Source organism: Tenrec ecaudatus, chromosome 13 (assembly GCF_050624435.1).
Source record: "Tenrec ecaudatus isolate mTenEca1 chromosome 13, mTenEca1.hap1, whole genome shotgun sequence".
Lineage (NCBI taxonomy): Eukaryota > Metazoa > Chordata > Mammalia > Afrosoricida > Tenrecidae > Tenrec > Tenrec ecaudatus.
Window position 1 is genome coordinate 28,971,018 of NC_134542.1, and position 18,851 is coordinate 28,989,868.

Genomic DNA, 18,851 nt, shown 5'->3' on the forward strand with positions numbered 1-18,851 from the left:
TGACTTATGGAAACCTCATAGGATAGAGTTGAGCTACTGATAGTGTTCCCAAGGCTGTAGGCATTCTGGGAGCAGACCGCTGTGGCTTTTTCCGACGGAACAGCTTGTTTGATTAGCAATCGAGCCCTGTGCCACCAGACTCCTCATAAAAATTTAAATTTAGTCTCCAATTCCCAGTTCATATTAAATATTCCTTGCTTGCTTCAAAAATGCCTTTTTACAGATCCAAAGTCCACAAATTGCATTTATTTGTATTGTCACCCATGTCTTTATAACAGTCCTTCCTGTTATCTATTTCCCTCTTTTAATAATTTTATTTTGAAAAATAACAATAAAAAACCTGTTTGCATTTTAATACTTGCATAGATTCTTGTGCAAGCACTACCATAATACAAGCTGTACGGCAGTTTTGTCTCCTCCCAGACTCCCTCAGTCATCCCCCATGGCCACACCCTCTTCCTGCCTCCAAACCTCTGGCTACCACTGGGCTGATCTCTGTCATTTTGATTTTGTTGTTTTCAGATTGTCATATCAATTGAACCATAGAATGTGTAACCTTTTAAGATGACTTCTTGTGTGTGTGTGGTTACTGTCATTTTATTTCCTCAATCGTTTTATTGGCATGTAATTTATATATCATACAATTTAATAGTTCAATCATGTCAAGAAGAGTTGTACCATCATCACCACAATCAGTTTTAGAACATTTTCTTCATTCTTGTACTCATCGTTATTAGCTCCCCATCCTCCCCCCAACTTCCCCTGCCATTCCCCTCAGAAACCATTTAGTTACTGTTTCTATAGATTTAGCTATCCTAAATTTCATATACAGGAAGACATTACAGCACAAACAAAAGCAACAAGAATAACAAGGTAAAACAGATAAAAACATCATTTGAAAAGAGAGAATATATAAAAACTAGAACAAATGTAAATAGATCAAAAGGGAGATCAAATGAGAGGGTGCTAATCTTTTAACCTCACTGTGTCTGCAACCATCCACTGCCCAATGCATTCTGCCTATTACCAAGGCTATTCACAGCCCTGGTCCGTGGTCAGAGGGGATTCGCCAGGGGCTTCATCCATGTGTATTTCCCCTTCACATTTTTTAAAAATCTGAAACAGCTTTAAAATGAGCAAAGGGGGATCAAATGATATTACATTTTGATCTGACTACATCTGCCATGATTGACTCTACAACGCTCTTTGATAGCGGGCTATTCAGATCCCTGAACAATGACGAGAGGATCCCCCAGAGGCTTACACCACGTGTGGACCCTGCAAATGGATTTTGGGCTTTCACTGTCATTCAGAGCCTTCTGCAAACCAGGTGTTCACAATTCAAGCTCTGGTGCCATTCCCTCCTTTAGACTTGGATTATGTTATTTATATCCTTGGATCACACAGACTGGTGTGCTTCTTCCATATAGACTTCATTGACACCTGCCTTTTTTAGATGGCTGCTTGTTTGAAAACAAGCTTTTAAGACCACCCCCCCCCCAGACACTATTCTTTCTGATAAGCAGGCACTATCTAGTTTCTTCACCACATTTTGCTGTAGTACCCAGTGATCTCTTCATGAGCTTGAGCATCAAGTAGGGTCTTGTCATATGAACTAAATTGTTCATAGATTGGGACTTGTCAAGCTCCAAATCCATTTATGCATCGATGGATTATTTAGGTCTCTTGTTTCCCTTAGAGACATCATTGTCATTTCATGTTTGAGAACATTTTCAATCATCCCCTCAAATATTACTTCCACTGTCATCAAATCAATGCCGACTCATGGCAACCTTATAGGACAAAATAGAGTGTGATTCTCCAAGCCTGCAAATCTTCACAGGAGTAAAAAGCCTCATCCTTCCCCTTCAGAGCTGGCTAGTGATTTCCAACTGCTGACCTTGTGGTTAGCAGCCCAATGCATAACCACTATGCATTGATAGTGTCATTATTTAGCCAATGGTATAGAATTAAAACACTTGAGAAAAAGAAATGATGTGAGTATAGACCAGCTATGAACTGGTTGACGTGTAGAGATTCAACCCTGAACGGACAGGGCACTACAAAAGCAGCGGAGGTTGATGATGGGGCAAATCTTCCAATAATATTCATCTGCAGTAGCAGAGCCATGCCTACCAAATTAATACATGTCATAATGAAGCAAGAAGGATCCATGGCCACCCTCAAGACAAAAGACTCGAACTAAAGTCCAAAGTCCACCATTTCTATGCTAGTAATTATCAGTTTCTTCTCACACTAGGGAGGTTTAGCCTTCAGTCCATTGGCTACAGGTGAGTTTGAGGTAAAGCCCACTTCATTTTGTGGTACTTCTACATCGATTCCTTCTGATGTGGCCTATGAAGGATGCTGTGTACCTCAAAAGAAGAGAGTCTCAAGTACCAGTAGTCGATAGTGCACTGGCTGGGTCCATTATACTGAGAGAAATTAGTCAATCACAAAAGGACAACTATTCCATGAGTCAATTGAAATGTATCCACATGGAGCAAATAATAGCTCATTCGTTATTAAACACTACATAGTATTCCTTTGTGTAGACGTATCGGTATTTTTATTCATTCACGTGCTTTAAGGATATCTTCTCGTGGTTGCTAATGATAAATAGTCAACAGAAGATTGTTGGGAAGCACTAGTGGCATAGTTGTGTACGCACTGAGCTCTTAACTTCAAGGTCAATGGTTCACATCCTTGACTTCTCTACAGGAGACAGATGAGGCTGTCTGCTCCTGAAAAGACTTAAAGTCTCAGAAACCCAAAGCGGCAGTTCTTCTTTCTCCTATTGTGTCACTATGAACTGGAATCAACATGGCAGGGTTTATGGGTTTTTTTTTGTTTTGTTTTGGATTATGTATTAGGACTCTCCAGAGAAGCAGAACCAAGAGAATAGACAGATACATGTAAATAGGTAAATATAATTAAAAATTGACTCATAATTGTAGGGACTAATGAGTCTGAAATCTGCTGATCAAACCAACAAGATAAAAACTCAGGCAAGATATCTGTTACAATCTTAAGACAGAATTCTTTCACCTTTACTATTAAGTTCTTCAACTTATTGGATGAGGCCCAGCCACATCATGGAGACTAATCTACTTAAAGTCAGTTTATTGTAAATGTGATGACATGTAAATATTTTCATAGCAACATTTAAACCACCAAACAACTGAGCACCAGAGCCCAGCCAAGTTGAACACAGAAAATCAACCACCACTCATGGGAAGTGTATGTTCAACTTTATAAGAAGTCATCTAATTCTTTTTTAGTGTGTCTATAATATTTTGCCTCCCAACCAGGGATGTAAGAGTTCTAGTGGCCCCACACACTCTCCAGTTCTTATCTATTTTACTTTAGTTAATACATACCAGTATCACATTGTGGTTTCAGTTTGTAGGTCCCTAAAGTCTAATGTGGGAGAGAGACTAGACGTTCTACTCCTGTAAAGAGTAGAGTCTCAGATACCCACAGGGGCCGTTCTACCTTGACCTATAGGGTAGTCACTATGAGTTGGAATCAACTTGATAGCAGTGAGAGGTCCTAATGAGTCCTGCTGACATTGTGGATTACATGTTGGGCTGCTAACCATGAGGTTAGCAGTTTGAACCCATTGCTGCTCCACTGGAGATAGATAAGGCTTTCTTTTAGCTTTTGTAAATATCTGGCCTCAGAAGCCCAAACAGGCAGTTCTACTCTGCTGTAAAGGGTCTTTTGAGTCAGAATTGACTCAACCACAAAGAGTAAAGACTAAGGAAAAGGCCCAGGTGGCCCTGTGATTAATCAGCTAATTTAGTTGTGGTTCAAACACATAGCAGTGTGTCTGTAAAGTTCCAAGCCTTGAAGACCCCAGGCTTTTCCATGACAGCTCAACTCGGTCCTATAGGGTCCCTAGAAGTCAGAATCAACTCGACAGCACAAAATGTTCTTTCCATAACATGTTGTAGTTTCAACATACAAATCCTGGTCGTGACTGGTGGGTTATACCAGGGTATTTCCTTTTCGGGGGAACATTGGCAAGTGCTCAGGTGTTAACCTAATGGCTGGGAGTTCAACACCCCTCACTCTTCACCCCCCAGCAATTCCATGGGAGAAACACTTAGCAAGTCTGTTTCCAGAAAGACTGCTGCTTAATAAAAACTCCTGTGGAATCAACTCAATAACCCAAACCAAACTCACTGCCCTCAAGTTGATGCCAAGTCAAAGTGACCCTGTTGGACAGAGTAGAACTTCTGTGAATTTCCAAGACTGTAACTTTCCTAGAGTAGAAGTCCCCATTTTTCTTCAGCAGAGTGGCTGGTGGTTTCAAACTGCTGACCTTGCAGTTAACAGCCTGACTCACAACCACTATGCCACCAGGGCTCCTATCTACTCAATAACACCTTGTAAAAGCAACATTGTAAATTGTATTGTTTAATTCTGGTTTCCAAAGGTTTATTGCCAATATGATTGACGGTTATTTTTCTGACCTTGCATCCTATTACCATGCTAATACTATTTATGAATTCTAGCAGTTTGGGAGTACAGCCTTTTGGATTTTCTTTATCGATAATATAATTTATGAATATGGGTGGGCAGCTTTATTTCTTCCTTTCAAATATGTGTGCCTCTTTCTTTTCACCTTATTGCATTAATGAGGACTTCCAGGAGAATATTCAATAGTAGTGGTGAAAGTAAATATTATTTGTTCCCAATCTTAAGGGGAAAGTATTTAGGCTTGCACACCAACTATCAAGGTAACTGTAGGTATCCTGTAGATGCCCTTCATCAAGTTGAAGAATTTCTCTTCTGTCCCTAATTTGTTGAGTATTTCAGTCAATTGCCTTTTTTACATTAATTGATATGATTGTGTGATATTTCCTCATTGAACTATTAATATGGTAGATTATATTTATTTTTAACATTGAACCAACCGTGCATCCCTGGGGTAGACCTCACTAGACCAGACTTTGTACATGTTGCTGGATTTCATACCCTACTATTTTGTTAAGGACGGTTGCAGCTTTGGGTGTGTAATTTTCTTTCTTGCAGGTCTCTGACTGGTTTTGGAATCAGGGTAATGTTGGCTTCCTAAGATGAGTTATAAATTATTTCTCCCTTTTCCCCTTTATGGCATTGATTTGTTGGAGAAGGCTAGTTATTTATTTTGTAAAATGTCTGCCATTATTGATTTGCCTTATGTGTTTCCTCATTGGGGTTTCAAATTTATTCCTGTATTCTTAATTCCCTGTAAATTGATAATTATAACTAGAGGCTTGGTTAGATTCAGTGTGTTAACACAGATAGACTAAAGAAACAAATCCAGGGAGACTCATATATGTGTGTGTGTGTGTAAGAGAGCGTTTTATATAAAAGAGTAATTGTATATTAAGAAAACGTCTCAGCCCAGTCTAGATCAAGTCCATAAGTCCGATATTAGCCCATATGTTCGATACCAGTAGACTCACGCAGCTATGCAATAATGTAGAATGCAGGGAGATCACAGGTCAGTAGATGGAAAATCTTGTGGATTCTGTGGCAGTGGAAGCATCTTAGCACAGGCGTGGGTCTTCATGTGGCTCCTCCAGCTCCAAGGCTCTGGCTGCCAACAGCATAGCTCCACATGGCTTGTCAACAGAAATGTCTCACACGGAGAAAGTGTGTGTCCTGCCTGCAGGTAGGAAGACCAGTGTTCCCAGAATCCCAAGCAGGTGGCCATGCCCACACAGAGGCCTCACTGGCTATGGCCTGCTGGACAGGCTAGACTCCACCCTTGCACAAGTTGACAGATCATTTCACTGCCACATTCAGGTTCAAGAATTTTGGTCTGAAAATTTAATAAATTGCATAAATTTTCTATTGCAGCAAATAATGAAACCCATAATATCTAGTTGTCTCACTTTTTGTGATGCTAACATTGATCAGTTGGATTTTGGAGGTATTTGCCTGCTAATTCTCCCAAATTTCCCTGATAATGCCACTGCGTTCACTGATAATGACTGATGGGCCCTATTATCGCATTAGCAATTGTAGAAGATGATTTTCTAGGAATTTTACTTCTTTTGCATTTATTAACTCCCCTAAACAGGAACTTTATTGGCTTTCTGTGTAAGAGCTGGCCCTTCTAGGATCACAAGCGGACAAAATTCAGAGTGCATGGGACGTTTTGCAAGATAAAGCTGTGAAAGGGAAGGCATGGGAAAAACAGAGCCTTAGACTGTGATATGAATCTTGCAGCCAATGGGGCAACCCAATAGAGAACTGTCTAATAAAGATTGCCCATTACGGGCATCCCACATTGGGCAGAAATGGACAACCCCGTTTTCTCTGCCCTGATCAGGCACTGTTTCAGGACTGCCTGGGAAGAGGGTGCCTAAAGTTCAAAGGCTGAGGTGAATCTTAAAGGGGCTAATGAAGGGGGAAGGGCAGGAGCACAGAGAGAAAATTCTCTAAAATTCATGGTGGTAATGATTGTACAAATCTTCTTGATATGATGGAACTACTGAATTGTGTGATCTATGGATTAAGTGCTAAGAAAATTGTTTTACAAAAAAGAAAAGGCAGTGACAGTTGGACATTGTTAACTACATCCCTTACAGCAAAATTTCAAGTTCGTTTTTTTTTTTTTTTTGATGGGAGATTTTGGAGTTGTATTTCATGGCTGCAATATCCTGAAAGACAATTTGTAAATACAAGCAGGATTAATTCTGTATTCCTTCCTTTAATCAATTTTCAGAATAATGAGCAAGTGCCCTAGGAACTTTCAGCGATGACTCATAGGTTGGTTTTTGTTTTTTTAAAGATAATTCAATTATTTCCCCATATCCTTTTTGATGATAAAGTTGTTTCATCTTAGGCTATTAAGAGCTCCCCCAAATTGGAGTTAGTTCTTATATGTTTTTCTTTTTATTATGAAAATCAGCAGAAAAGTACTTTTCCAAAGTTGAACAATTATCAACTTGTGGCTGTACTTCCCTTATGAATTATTTAAAAGAAATACCAGACAGCATGTCATCGTGAGTCATTTTGACATCACCCATTATTTTTGATAGCTTCTTCGATTTCTGAAAGAATAACAATTTCCATACTTGTCACTCATAGTTCCTGCCCTCACTCATTTTAGTAAGATTTTTCTAATGTCTTCTACCAGATGTATTTATTTATTTTATACTGCCATAAAGCCTCTCTTGAAATCAAAAGTATATTTTTTCTTTAAATCTAAACTCATGAAAAAATCATGACAATGTGGGAGCTTCAAAAAGAAACAGAAAAAAATATTATTGTTTAATTCCATTTTTTCTTGAATTTTTGATGCTTCCTCATATTCTATGAGAAATCACATTCCATTTTCACAATAGTACATTATATAGAATGTTTACTGTAACAGGTAGCATAAAACTCATCAAATTTGGCTTAAGCAATAAAAGGATCAGAAACCTTCAGAGCTCAAAGAGAGCCAGCTCAGAGCTAGTTGTTGGAGTAGTTAGTTCAGTGCTGTCATCAAGGACTCGCCTTTCCTGTTCATCTCTCTGTTCTGTTATTTATGTTGGTGGTGGCAGGTCAGTGCCACCTCATAGTGATCCTGTTTGAACTCATTGTTGGAGCTACTGTGCCATGACCTGTTGTGTAGGGCCTTCCTCTTTTTTTGCTGCCCCTGGACTGAACCACGCATGTTGTCCTGTTCCAAGAACTGGTCTCTCCTGACAACATACACAAAGTATGTGAGACAAAGCCTCACCGACTTTACTGCTAAGGAATATCCTGGCTGTACTTCTTCCAAGACAGATGTGTTTGTTCTTTTGGCAATCCAATATTTTTCAATATTCTTCACCAGCACCATAATTCAAATATATTTCTTTATCTTCCTCCTTCTCTTTAGTCTTCCTCATTCTGTGTCCAGCTTTCACATTGATATGAGGTGACTAAAAATAGCAGGGCTTGGGTCAGCTGACCTTAGTCCTCAAAGTAACCTCCTTACTTTTCAACACCTTAAAAAGGTCTTTTGTAGCAGATTTATTCTTTGCAGTGTGATATTTCAGCTCTTGACCGCTGCTCCCACGAGCATTGATGGTGGATCCAAGCAAGATGGAATCCTTGGCCATTTTGTGCTTTTCTGTTTCTTATAATGTGCTACCTATTGGTCCAGTTGTGAGGATTTTGGTTTTATTTGTATTGAACTGTAATCCATACAGAAGGTTGAAGACATTGCTCTTAATCAGTGAGTGCTTCAAGTCCTCCTCACTTAAAACAAGCAAAGTTGTTTCATCTGCATATCATGTCTGCCTATCTCAGTGGTTCTCAACCTTCCTAATACCATGACCCTTTAATAAAGTCAAGTTGCAGTGACACCCAACCATAAAATTATCTTTGTTGCTGCTTCATCACTGTAATTTTGCTACTGTTATGAATCAGGTGACCCCTGTGAAAGGGTCAGGTTGAGAACCACTGGCCAATCAGCCTTCCTCTAATTCTGATGCTACTTTTATCTTCATACAGTGTATCTTCTTGGATTATTTGCTTAGCATTCATATTGAATCTTTCTGGTAAAAGGATACAACAATCACACAGCTTTCCTGATTTTAAAGTATGCAGTACCTACCTTATTCTGTTTGCAAACTCCCTATTGGTCTATGGACAAGTTTCACGTGAGCATAATCAAGTGTTCTGGAATTCCCGTTGTTCTCAATATTATCCATAATTTATTATGATCCACTTCAGGGCTCCTCAAACTACAGCCCGCAGGCCACATGTGACCCTCTGAGGACATTTATCGTGCCCACCAGGTGTTTTTGCCCCCTGCCTTTTTTTTTAACTTCAAAATAAGATATGTGCAGTGTGCATAGGAATTTGTTCATAGTTTTTTTTTTAACTGTAGTCCGGCCCTCCAACGGCTCTGAGGGACAGTGAACTGGCCCCCTGTTTAAAAAGTTTGAGGACCCCTGATCCACACAGTCAAGTGCGTTGGCATAGACAGGAAACAGAAACCTTGAGCCAAAGGACATAGGGCTGAGGGGAGGGTTAAATAACAGCAGAAAAAGCAGGAAAATGTTAGGAAAGGGAAAGCATTTTCAAAAAGCTAAATAAGTAGTAACCAACACCTACTGTAACTGCTTTGACATCACTTTTGTAGTTGAGAATTGTAATATTCAACCATGCACAGGTCTCCCTCCTGGGCATATGAGAAGATTTCGTTTTCTAGTTCCCGGGTCATCAGCTAGAGCTATGTTCCTTGCACTAGTCAATGGATGATTGATGAAAGGGATGATTTGACAGCAATTGTAGGTGTGCGATGGAGGTGGATCCACACTGGGAAGCTAAGTGCTCTGGGAAGTCACATGGACCTTCATTGGACTCTGTTTAAGGTAGACGTAAGTGTTATGTTGTAACTACAATTTGGAAATTGCGAGTGGTATCGTGGTTATGACTTGGGTTGCGATCTACAAGGTTGGCAGTTCGAAACCACCAGTGGTTCTGAGGGAGAAAGACTGACTTTCTCTTCCCATACACAGTTACAGTCACAGAAACTCCCAGTGAGGTCCCGGGGAATCAGCATTGACTTGATGGCAGTGAGTTGGATTTTTTTTGTAACATAATACATTTCCTCTTGACTGTATGATTTTTCATTTCTGTATTTTAAAAAAATCCTCAAAGCCCCATTATTACCCACAAATTAATTTACCCACTTTGCTTTCCTTACTTAACTTTGGATGAAAGCCTTCATATTTTTTATCCTTACCTACTTTTAATAGATCAGTAGTCTTGTACATTTCATCAATGCCCTTAGCATTTTAAAATGTCCATGAAAGGTTTCAATATCTTTGGATTCATTTTTTTCCCATGAACTTTTTGAAGTCCCTTCCTAATTTCAAAAAATTCTTTTAGCTATCCTTTTATGATCTCTCAAATAAGCATGCCACATCAGATTCACTGCCATCCAGGTGGGTCTGACTCATGGTGACCCTCTAGAACAGAGTGGGGCTGCTCCGTTTCAGTTTGTGCAACTGTACATCTTTACAAATAGACCGCCCACCCCTTTCTCAGTCAGTGGCTGGTCGGCCCAACCACTGACCTGTGGTTAACAGCTCAATCTGTGGCTCATTCCTCTAATGGGGGCCCTTTACTAGCATCAAGGTAACCCAAATTTGAGAAAATTTGCATTAGCAACTGGTGAAGATCATTGCCTAATCAAAATCTAGTCTCCCTTCCATCCTAAATGACAGAATTCCTATACACCCAATCCTCACTTATTACTATGATAAGGTTACAAAGACTGGGTAGTAAGATGAAAACTAGTGTTATGTGAAAATGGACAGTGACCACGTCAACACAAAATGGAGAATGATGACATCATTGCATAACTTCCAAATTACATCATCACATAACTTTCAGATTATATCATTATGTAACTACCAAGCCACTGAGAATCATGACCCAGCCAGCCTTAACCATGAAACCAGTATTACTGTCACCTTGCACCTCAGCATTTGTGACTGTCAGATGCACTTCATTAATGTGCAAAATCAATAGTAGGTTTACTTGTGTAAATGTTGAATGTCAGAACGGGAAATACTCGAGTGAAGAGTAAGCACATTATTGGAGGTAGAAGTGTGTCTAGCTTTGCTGTGTTCCCCAACCGCTCCTGGAAGTAGACACAACCCATGATTAAGTTATAGATGTAGACGTTATCGGGAGAGACTTAAGGTTAGAGAATTTCAAAGCGCTACTTCCCTGTTACCCTTCTTTCTACCTGCTGTTAAGGTAATACTAGGATGGCTGGAGTCCCACTAGCTTGCAGGGCCCTGAGGTGACAGGAATGGAAGTCAAAGCTGAATGGCAAAGGAAAATAACAGAAACAGCCTGGGTCTTGGGTGACTTTTTATAGCCATATATTAGTTATTTCTTGGCTATTATCTTTAAAACTTCTTTCACTGTATTTCACCAACTTATAAAATGAACTGTTTAGGTATTGTTAAGAAAGGAAAAACATGAACAGGTAAGGTGACTCAATGCTTACACAAAGGGGCCAAAGTTGTGAAAACTTCTTAGAGATAACCAAACACCTTAAAGAAGTGAGTGGCTGTGTCTGGGGCTCAGGATCATAGAGTCTCAGGAGAGTGAACTGGAATAACTTAGTCCATGAAGACAATGTTCTGCATTTGACTTGGGTGAACAGCTCCTGGGATCTTAAAATTTTGTGAGAGGCTACTAAGGTATCTCTTCTTGTTGGGAAAAGAGACAAGCAAAACAAAGACACATGAGAAAAAAATCAGTTTAGTGGACTAATGAGCAATGCAAACCTCAGTCTCCACGACTCTAAAACCAGGAAAACTTGATGATGCCTGGCTACCATTACCAACTGCTTTAAAAGAGATCACAGAGTAATTCCTGGATAGAGTGCATGACAAGGTGGAACAAAACTTAAAAACTGAAAAAGAGATGAGGCCCTCTGGTGGGATAGAGACTGGTGGAACGATGGCACTTAATCACCCTTCAAGTCTGCAACTAAGCCCAATCTTGTGGCTTACTTCTCAGACAGATACCAAAAGCCAAACTCACTGTCATCGAATCAATGCTGACTCATAGTGACCCCCTGTGCCTTTCCCAGACGGAAACTGTTGATGTGAGTAGAAAGCCCAGTCTTTCTCCTTCAGAACAGCTTGGTGGTTTTGAACCACCAACCAGGTGGATCGCAGCCCACCTTGTACCATGAAGGCTCCTCTTTCAGCCAAATTAAACACGTCTAAAATGAGAAGAATAACACTAGTGAGGCACTCACACGTGAGGATAATCAACTCATTGAGCTCAAGGGAGCAGCATTTGTCCAAGGCCCAAGTCCAGAAGGGCTAGGAGAGGAGGAGGCAGGAGCATAGGGAGCAGTGGGGTGAGTGGTGCCGCCAGGAAGGCATGGCAATGACTGAGACGAAGTAGAATGTGTATAACTTGTTGAATGTAGAACTGAATGCTCTGTAAAATTCAACCCGATTTACAAAAAAAAAGTCTTTTTAATTGTAACTCTTATTGTATCAACTCTGAAATCGTTCCTATCTCAGAATTGTTAAGCTGTGACAAAATATGTGAAGCCATGTGTTTAAGCCATCTTCATTTTGTTTTCCAACATCATAGACGATGTATTTTCATTCTAATTGATTCTGGCTAGTTTTTACTGTTCAGCCTGGTTATGTTTTGTATTTAAAATTCATTGAGGTTCCTGAGTTTGCCTTTATAGAAGGTCGTTGCTTTAAGAATCAACTCGTGGATGTGTAATTTTCATATCAATAATATATACCAATCTTAAGCGCACATTTTAATGGGTTTTGAGGAACCCATTAAACGTCCACCATGGTCAAGAAACAAAATATTTCCATCACCCTTTATACTGATTCCAGTCAATTCACTGCCCCCTGCCCTCCCTCCCTCCCCTTTGTACCCACCTGCTCAGCATTGTAGCCATAGTCAACCACTGCTCTGCTTCCTGTGATTACAAGTTTATTCTGGTCTAGAGTTTTACATTAGTAGAAAAATGTACAATAGTCCTTTTTGTATCTGGCTTTTTCCACTCAGCCTAATGTTTGAGATTCATTGATGTTACTGTATGTATTTGGTTGGTTTATTTTATTGCTGAGTAGTAATCTATTGTTGGTTTACTGTTTATTAGTTCACCAGGTGACTGACCATAGGGTTGTATTTAGCTTGGAATGATTTTGCGTAATAATGAATATTTGTGTACACACAGAATTACATTCTATGGTTCCCCAATCACAGACCAGTTCTTTCCATTTCTGTATTCTACTCTGGCTGTAAGAATCCCGTGAGTCTTGTTACCTATCTCTGCCCTTTACCTGCTTGTCTTTAGATATTAGCTGATTAAAACTAAAGGCATTATGACTATATTTTACCAGCTTTTCTCTGTTGCTTCTTTCATTTCACTTTCTAGATTGTATCATTAAATTGTTAAAGAGTAGAGGGCAGTTGTCCTGGGTACAGATAGTATAGATTTCTAAACTAATTTTCCATCCTATTGGAAATAGGCTTTCAAGACAGGTCTGTCTTCATATCCCAGATTGGCCATTTACTAGTGTGAGAATTTCGCAATATAACACACTTCACAGAATGTCAGAATCAGTGCTTCATTCATTCAACAAAAAAATGGTAGCACCTATATGTCGTTAACCCTGTCCTAGAGTCTGGGGATACAAAAATGACAAGACATACGAAAGCACATCATGAATCTTACAATCCAATGTAAGAAGAAAGACAACCACAAAAAATTAAAATCTAGATTGTGTTAGATTATGATCAATTCTATGGAGAGAAAAACACAATACAAATCAGGCAGGCGGGAGGCAGGGGAGCGCTGTTATTTCAGTCAGATGACTGGGCCAGGGAGGCCGTACTGATGAAAGCAACATTTGAGCTGAACCTGAAATGAAGGGAAGGAGGGAGAGTAGAGAAGACCTGTAGGGAGGTTTCAGGCCTGGTGTGTACAGCAACCAGCTAGCGGGTTAGAAGGGCTGGAGCAGAGACCAAGGAAAGTGGAAGGAGATGAGTGTCAGAACGATAATGAGGAGATCAGATTATTTAAACCCTCCTGGGCATTGTAAGGGTTTGGGCTTTTGTTTTGAATGAGATGAAAAGTCATTATGTGGAGTTTTGGAAAACTGATAGGATCCAACTTCCTTTAAAAAGAATTCTGGCTGCTACCTGTTTGGAGACAAGCCTATTGGGACAAAAGTGGAATGAGGAAGTCAGTTAGGAGGCTGCTGTAATAATCTAGTTGCAGTAGACCAGTGTGACAGCAGAGTAGGGGATGAGAAGTGATACACTGCAAAGTTAAAGCTGACAGCATTTTTATGACATCTAATAGTGGGGGAGGGTTGGAGGGAGAAGTCATGGATGAAGGAACATCAAAATATTAGTGGGAAAATGAATGACAGAATTATTTATTTTATTTTATTTTTTTAGCAGGAAAGGGCGTGACCTTTATTGCGTGCCCGGGACAGAATTATTTTTAAAAAACATTTTATTGGGGGCTCGTACAACTTATCACAATTCACACATAAATCCCTGTATCAAGCACATTTGTACATTTGTTGCCATCATCAGAAGAGAATGTTTGTCATGAGCTTTCTGAAGCCCTTTCACATGACTCCAGAATTTTTGACCTGAGCTATTAGGTACATGGTGTTGCCATTTATTGAAATGGAGAATTCTGTGAAAGGGGCACTTTGGGAGTGAAGTGATCAGGAGTTAAATTTGGGGCATTTGAAGTGTAACATGCCCATTACACACACCAATAGAGAAGCTGAGTATACATACCAACTGGGTATAAATTTGGTTTGGAGTTGTGTTGTTAGGTGGGATCTTAAACCCAACCGAACAAAACACTGCCCAGCCCTGCACCATCCTCACAATGGTTCCTACGCCTGAGCCCACTGTTGCAGCCATGATGCTGGTTCGTGCACTTGAGTGTCTTCCTCTCCTTCTCTGCCCCTCTACCAAACATGATGCCTTTCTCCAGGGACTGGTCTCTCTTGACAACATGTTTAAAGTATGTTAAGGTGAAGGCTCACCATCCTGGCCTGTAAGAAGCCCTCTGGCAATACTTCTTCCAAGATAGATTGGTTTGTCCTTTTAGCAGTCCATGTTACTTCGTTGTCCTAGAGATAAATCTGGGACTTGTCAGTGTGATACATGAGTTAATGTGGCTAATGCACACGTCACAATACTCAATGAATGACAGATTCTGGAAACCTTCACATTTCCAGCCTTCTAGATAGAACTGTTTACTGGATGTTTCTAAATCGACGTCTTAGGCATCTAAAAAAAATCAACTCCTCTGCCTAGTAAATTCCAGAAGCCTGGGAATCAGCTTTAGCTCACCTCTCCCATCCAATCAGTCAGCACATGCGCTGGTTGTTTAAGTTTCCCCCTCTGTATTCACATCACCACAGCCTTAGTCTTCGCACCTCTTTGGCACTTTTCCTTTAGATTTACTCTGGGTTTTTGCCCTGCGTCCTCATCATGTCTATCCTATTTTCAATTCTTTGAGGCTCTCTATTTCAAGATGAAACACCAACTCTACTATGAGTTAGATGACCCTGACTTCCTTTTTAAGTCTTAGCTTTCACAGCCTTCTTGCCTGTATTCTCAATTTCAGTCTTGGGAGTTCTGAGGTGATATAAACAGCTAAGCATTGGCTAATTTAAGCACCTTGGTAAAAGGGCCTCTCTACCTAAATCACAAACCCTTGAACCCTCAGTAGTAACTGGCTTATCTTGGATACAGACTTCAAAATTAAATTCAAGGCTCATCTCTTCCAGGAAGCATCTCTTGATGGTTTGCTGGTACATTGGAGCCGAACTCTGTGCACCTATAGATAGCATCCCAGGCTTTGCCGACTGTATTGACTGTATTGTCAATGTCTATACAGAGTCTTCTGCACTTGAATTGCTTGAAATTAAGGATTGATCTTTCTCTTGTTTCTCTAGCCTTTATCATGCAGTTGGTTTTCTCCTAAATAAAGCACAGTGTTTCCTGCATGAATGACTGAATCAAAACCAGTGGTGAGAGAAGTTTATCTCATGAAATCATTGTAATACTGCTTACCCGCACATTTTTACAGACAGGTAATAATTATGTCAGCAAGAATGGTGCTCCGCCCTGCTGCTTGTTCTTGCCAGATCTGTAAAGTCCCCCGTTCTAGCCACTGTTAATATTTTTGTTTGGAAATAAAAATGCTTTTAAAGTATTTTGTGAATGACAATATACTTTTGAATTAGAAAAAGTAATTACCTTCAGCTCTTGCTGAACGAGTAGCGCAGAAAACAATTGGACAAATTGTTCAGTATGTCCATTTTTTGGAATAATGAGCTTTAATGTTCTATATTGTCTGAAAAACTGGCATGCATGTTTCGAAGATTAAGTCATCCTTCAGAATAATATTCAAGGGATGTGTCAAGGAATGACGTGTCAAAGATTAAGAACATTTTACTTGTATGGTTTCATAGAAATAGCTAGTTAAACAAGGAGAAAAATAGTATGCAGAGTGACATCTCGATATATAAAATACAGCAGAATTATTTACAGGTTCTTTCTGGTTTCCTCTTTTGTGTTTTCTACAGTTTTAAATAGGAAGCCTGTATTATTTTGGCAATGATTTTCCAAAACCCAAAAGCAAAATCAATGCATGGACTCGGAGTAGAACTGCCTTTGTGAGTTTCTGAGATGGTTATGGGAGTGGAAAATCTCATCTTTCTCTTACTGGGTGGCTAGTGGTTTTGAACTGCAGCGGAACTTGTGGTTAGCAGACCAGTATGTCACCAGGCCTCCAAACCCATCCATGCAAATTCCCATTGCTTTTACTGTATCTTAAACTGAAAAACAAAACAAAACCCAGAAATAACGCTTACTTGCATGGTTTCATAGAACTATTTAAGGTCCGCAAAACAACACTTGGCAAACTGCAGAACTGGAGTGCTGGAAACAGTTTACTTTCTAGGGTTGTTTGATAAACAAACTAGATAATATACATTCAAATACTTAATCAAATATCTGTGTGGTTGTTAGTCTAGTGTCTGTTCTCCTCTATAAGTTGCTCGAGGGAAGTAACTCTTTCTCTTACTTACTCAGCACTAATGAGAAAAATATGAGTTCAATGAATACTTGGCAAGTGTGTCCAGTTTTGAGAATTGATGGTTACTTTATAAGGAGACATCTGTGCCCTCAAGTGATTTGATGGCTTCACAATCCCTTGGATTAAATTCTTGTCATTGAAGATCTGTTCATCTGTTCCACAATGTACTTTTCTGGCTTAATAGCATGTATACAGGACCTCCACTGAACTGATGGAGGGATGCTATCCTCTGAGCTATGGATGCTTTCCTGACTTCTCTGCCTGAAGCCCTTTAATGCCTGCCCCGAATCCATAATCTCCCTTTGAACTATTTTAACCATTTACTTGATGTCTTGGACTATTCATTTTTTCTTTAATACTTTTAATGTCTTACTCCTTTTTGGCGTTTCCTATCCTCAGAGATCAGGCAGGGCAGGCAGCCCTTGGAATATGGTCAACTCTTTTTCCGTTGAGTCTGACTTACGGTGACCCTATAGGATGGAGAACAAGGGCTCCCTACGTTTCAGAGACTGTCAATCGAAGAAGCAGCTGGCGAATTTGAACTGCCACCCTTGCAGCAGTCCACCACTTAACCCAGTGCACCACCAAGGGTTCCCTGAATGTGGTAAAAATCCAGTTATTTTCACAGTAATCCACTGTGGTGGATTCATTTCATTTCAATGAAGGTAAAGCATCTTTCTGAAACTCTTCAAAGTCTTCCCTTACCCATTTAAAGGTGTAAGTCTTAAGTGTTTTGAGTAATTCTTGAAAAGTATTCTCTCCAATAAATGCAGCTTGTCACAAACATCCTTGCGGTAATGTCACAATCTCTGAGGCAGACCAGGAATAAACAGCTCATCTCCCAGTTGCAGTCATCTGTACTATGTTTTGTCCCCAATTCCTTGGATGTTTCTCCATTCTCCTCTTTAATAAGGTTAAAACAATGACGATTGTCTTCCTCCAGATGAGATTATAGCAGGTTTCATGCCTTAAATCATTCCATGTGTAAATTGGGTGCTTAGGGAAGTCTGTAATCCATCATCTAAGGAGCCAAATTTAGAGTTCTGTTTTTTTAAGAAAATTGCGTGCGTGGCTGGGGAAAATAAAGGCCGGGTGTGGGTTAGCAGTGAGCTGCGCGCCGGGCCAGGTGCACGGCTCTCAGAGATGTTTTCCTGTGTCCCTGGCCAACGCGCCACATAAAACTCCCTGTATTGACTTGGCGCTCCTGCAGAGAGGAATTAAGCTCTAACGTCATCGAAAGCAGCTTTGAACAGATCTGAAAAAACGATTCAGCCAGCGGCTCCCGCTTCTTAATTTTTTCTTTTTAAACCAAACATCCACTAGCGCAGGTTTGTGAGCCCTGCTGCGGAGCCCCAATAAGGTCACTGAGAATTGACTTTGTGTCGCGCGCACGTCCCAGATGCAAACAAGGGAGCGGACACGTCGACAGTTGACAACTGTGACAAAAGGTTGCGATCTGGCCCTGGGACGCACGGCCCGGGCGCGGGCGGCGGGTCAGGCGGCCGTCTGGTTCACCCCCGTGCTTTGTTTTTCCCTTCACAGACCCGGCAGAGCAGGAGCCAGAAGCCGCCTGGCTGGTTTTCATTTTCGGGATCGGGGTGGTGGGGCTTTTTGTTGTTGTTGTCGTTCCGGGCCGTCACGGTAGAAAGAGAAGAAAGAAGCGGGAGGGCAGAACCCTCCCCGAGGGAGCCTCCGCGCCTCCGCAGCAGGGTTCGGTGTCGGGCTCGGGCCACTTCCAGAACCCTCGGAGGCGCTTGTGCAGCCCCCGCCCCCTGCCGGGGTTTCCCCGCCACCAGCTCAATTTGCATGGAGCGGCCCCTCCCCCGCTGCCATTGGCCGGTGTGGCGCCCCGCCCACAGCCCCCTCTCGGCGGCGGCAGGGTTCCATCCCCCGAGCCGTCTGGAGCTGCGGGCAGCGGGCGGACTGTTAAACCGCGGCGGCGGCCGGGGCGGGAGCGGGGCACGCTCTGGAGACGAGTCAGCGGCGCCCCTGGCGGGGGGAGGCGGGCGGGCAGCTAGAGATCACCTCAGCAGCCCCCACCACGGCCGGACCGAAGGTGCGGCGGCGGAGGGGAGCCAGGGCGCCCCAGCAGGCGAGTGGCCGGCGTCTCAGCGGCGGGTTGAGGGGGGTGGGTCTCTTCTGCCGGGAACCGCGGCAGCGCGGGGAGGGAAGAGCGGAGACCGCTGGGTGGATTTGCGGGCCAGGCGACCGACCGACAGCCTCGTCGCCC

At 41.4% G+C, this 18,851-nt stretch overlaps 1 protein-coding gene across 2 annotated transcripts in view; it reads left to right on the forward strand.

Annotated features, from left to right (window-relative positions):
- Nucleotides 1-18,566: 18,566 nt before the first annotated feature.
- Nucleotides 18,567-18,851, forward strand: part of KANSL1L (KAT8 regulatory NSL complex subunit 1 like) — a 99,911-nt gene continuing 99,626 nt past the window's right edge. For both annotated transcript variants that reach the window (XM_075528858.1, XM_075528861.1), the window contains exon 1: nucleotides 18,567-18,713. The gene's annotated coding sequence lies outside the window, so the exon portion shown is untranslated. The remainder of the gene's footprint in view (nucleotides 18,714-18,851) is intronic.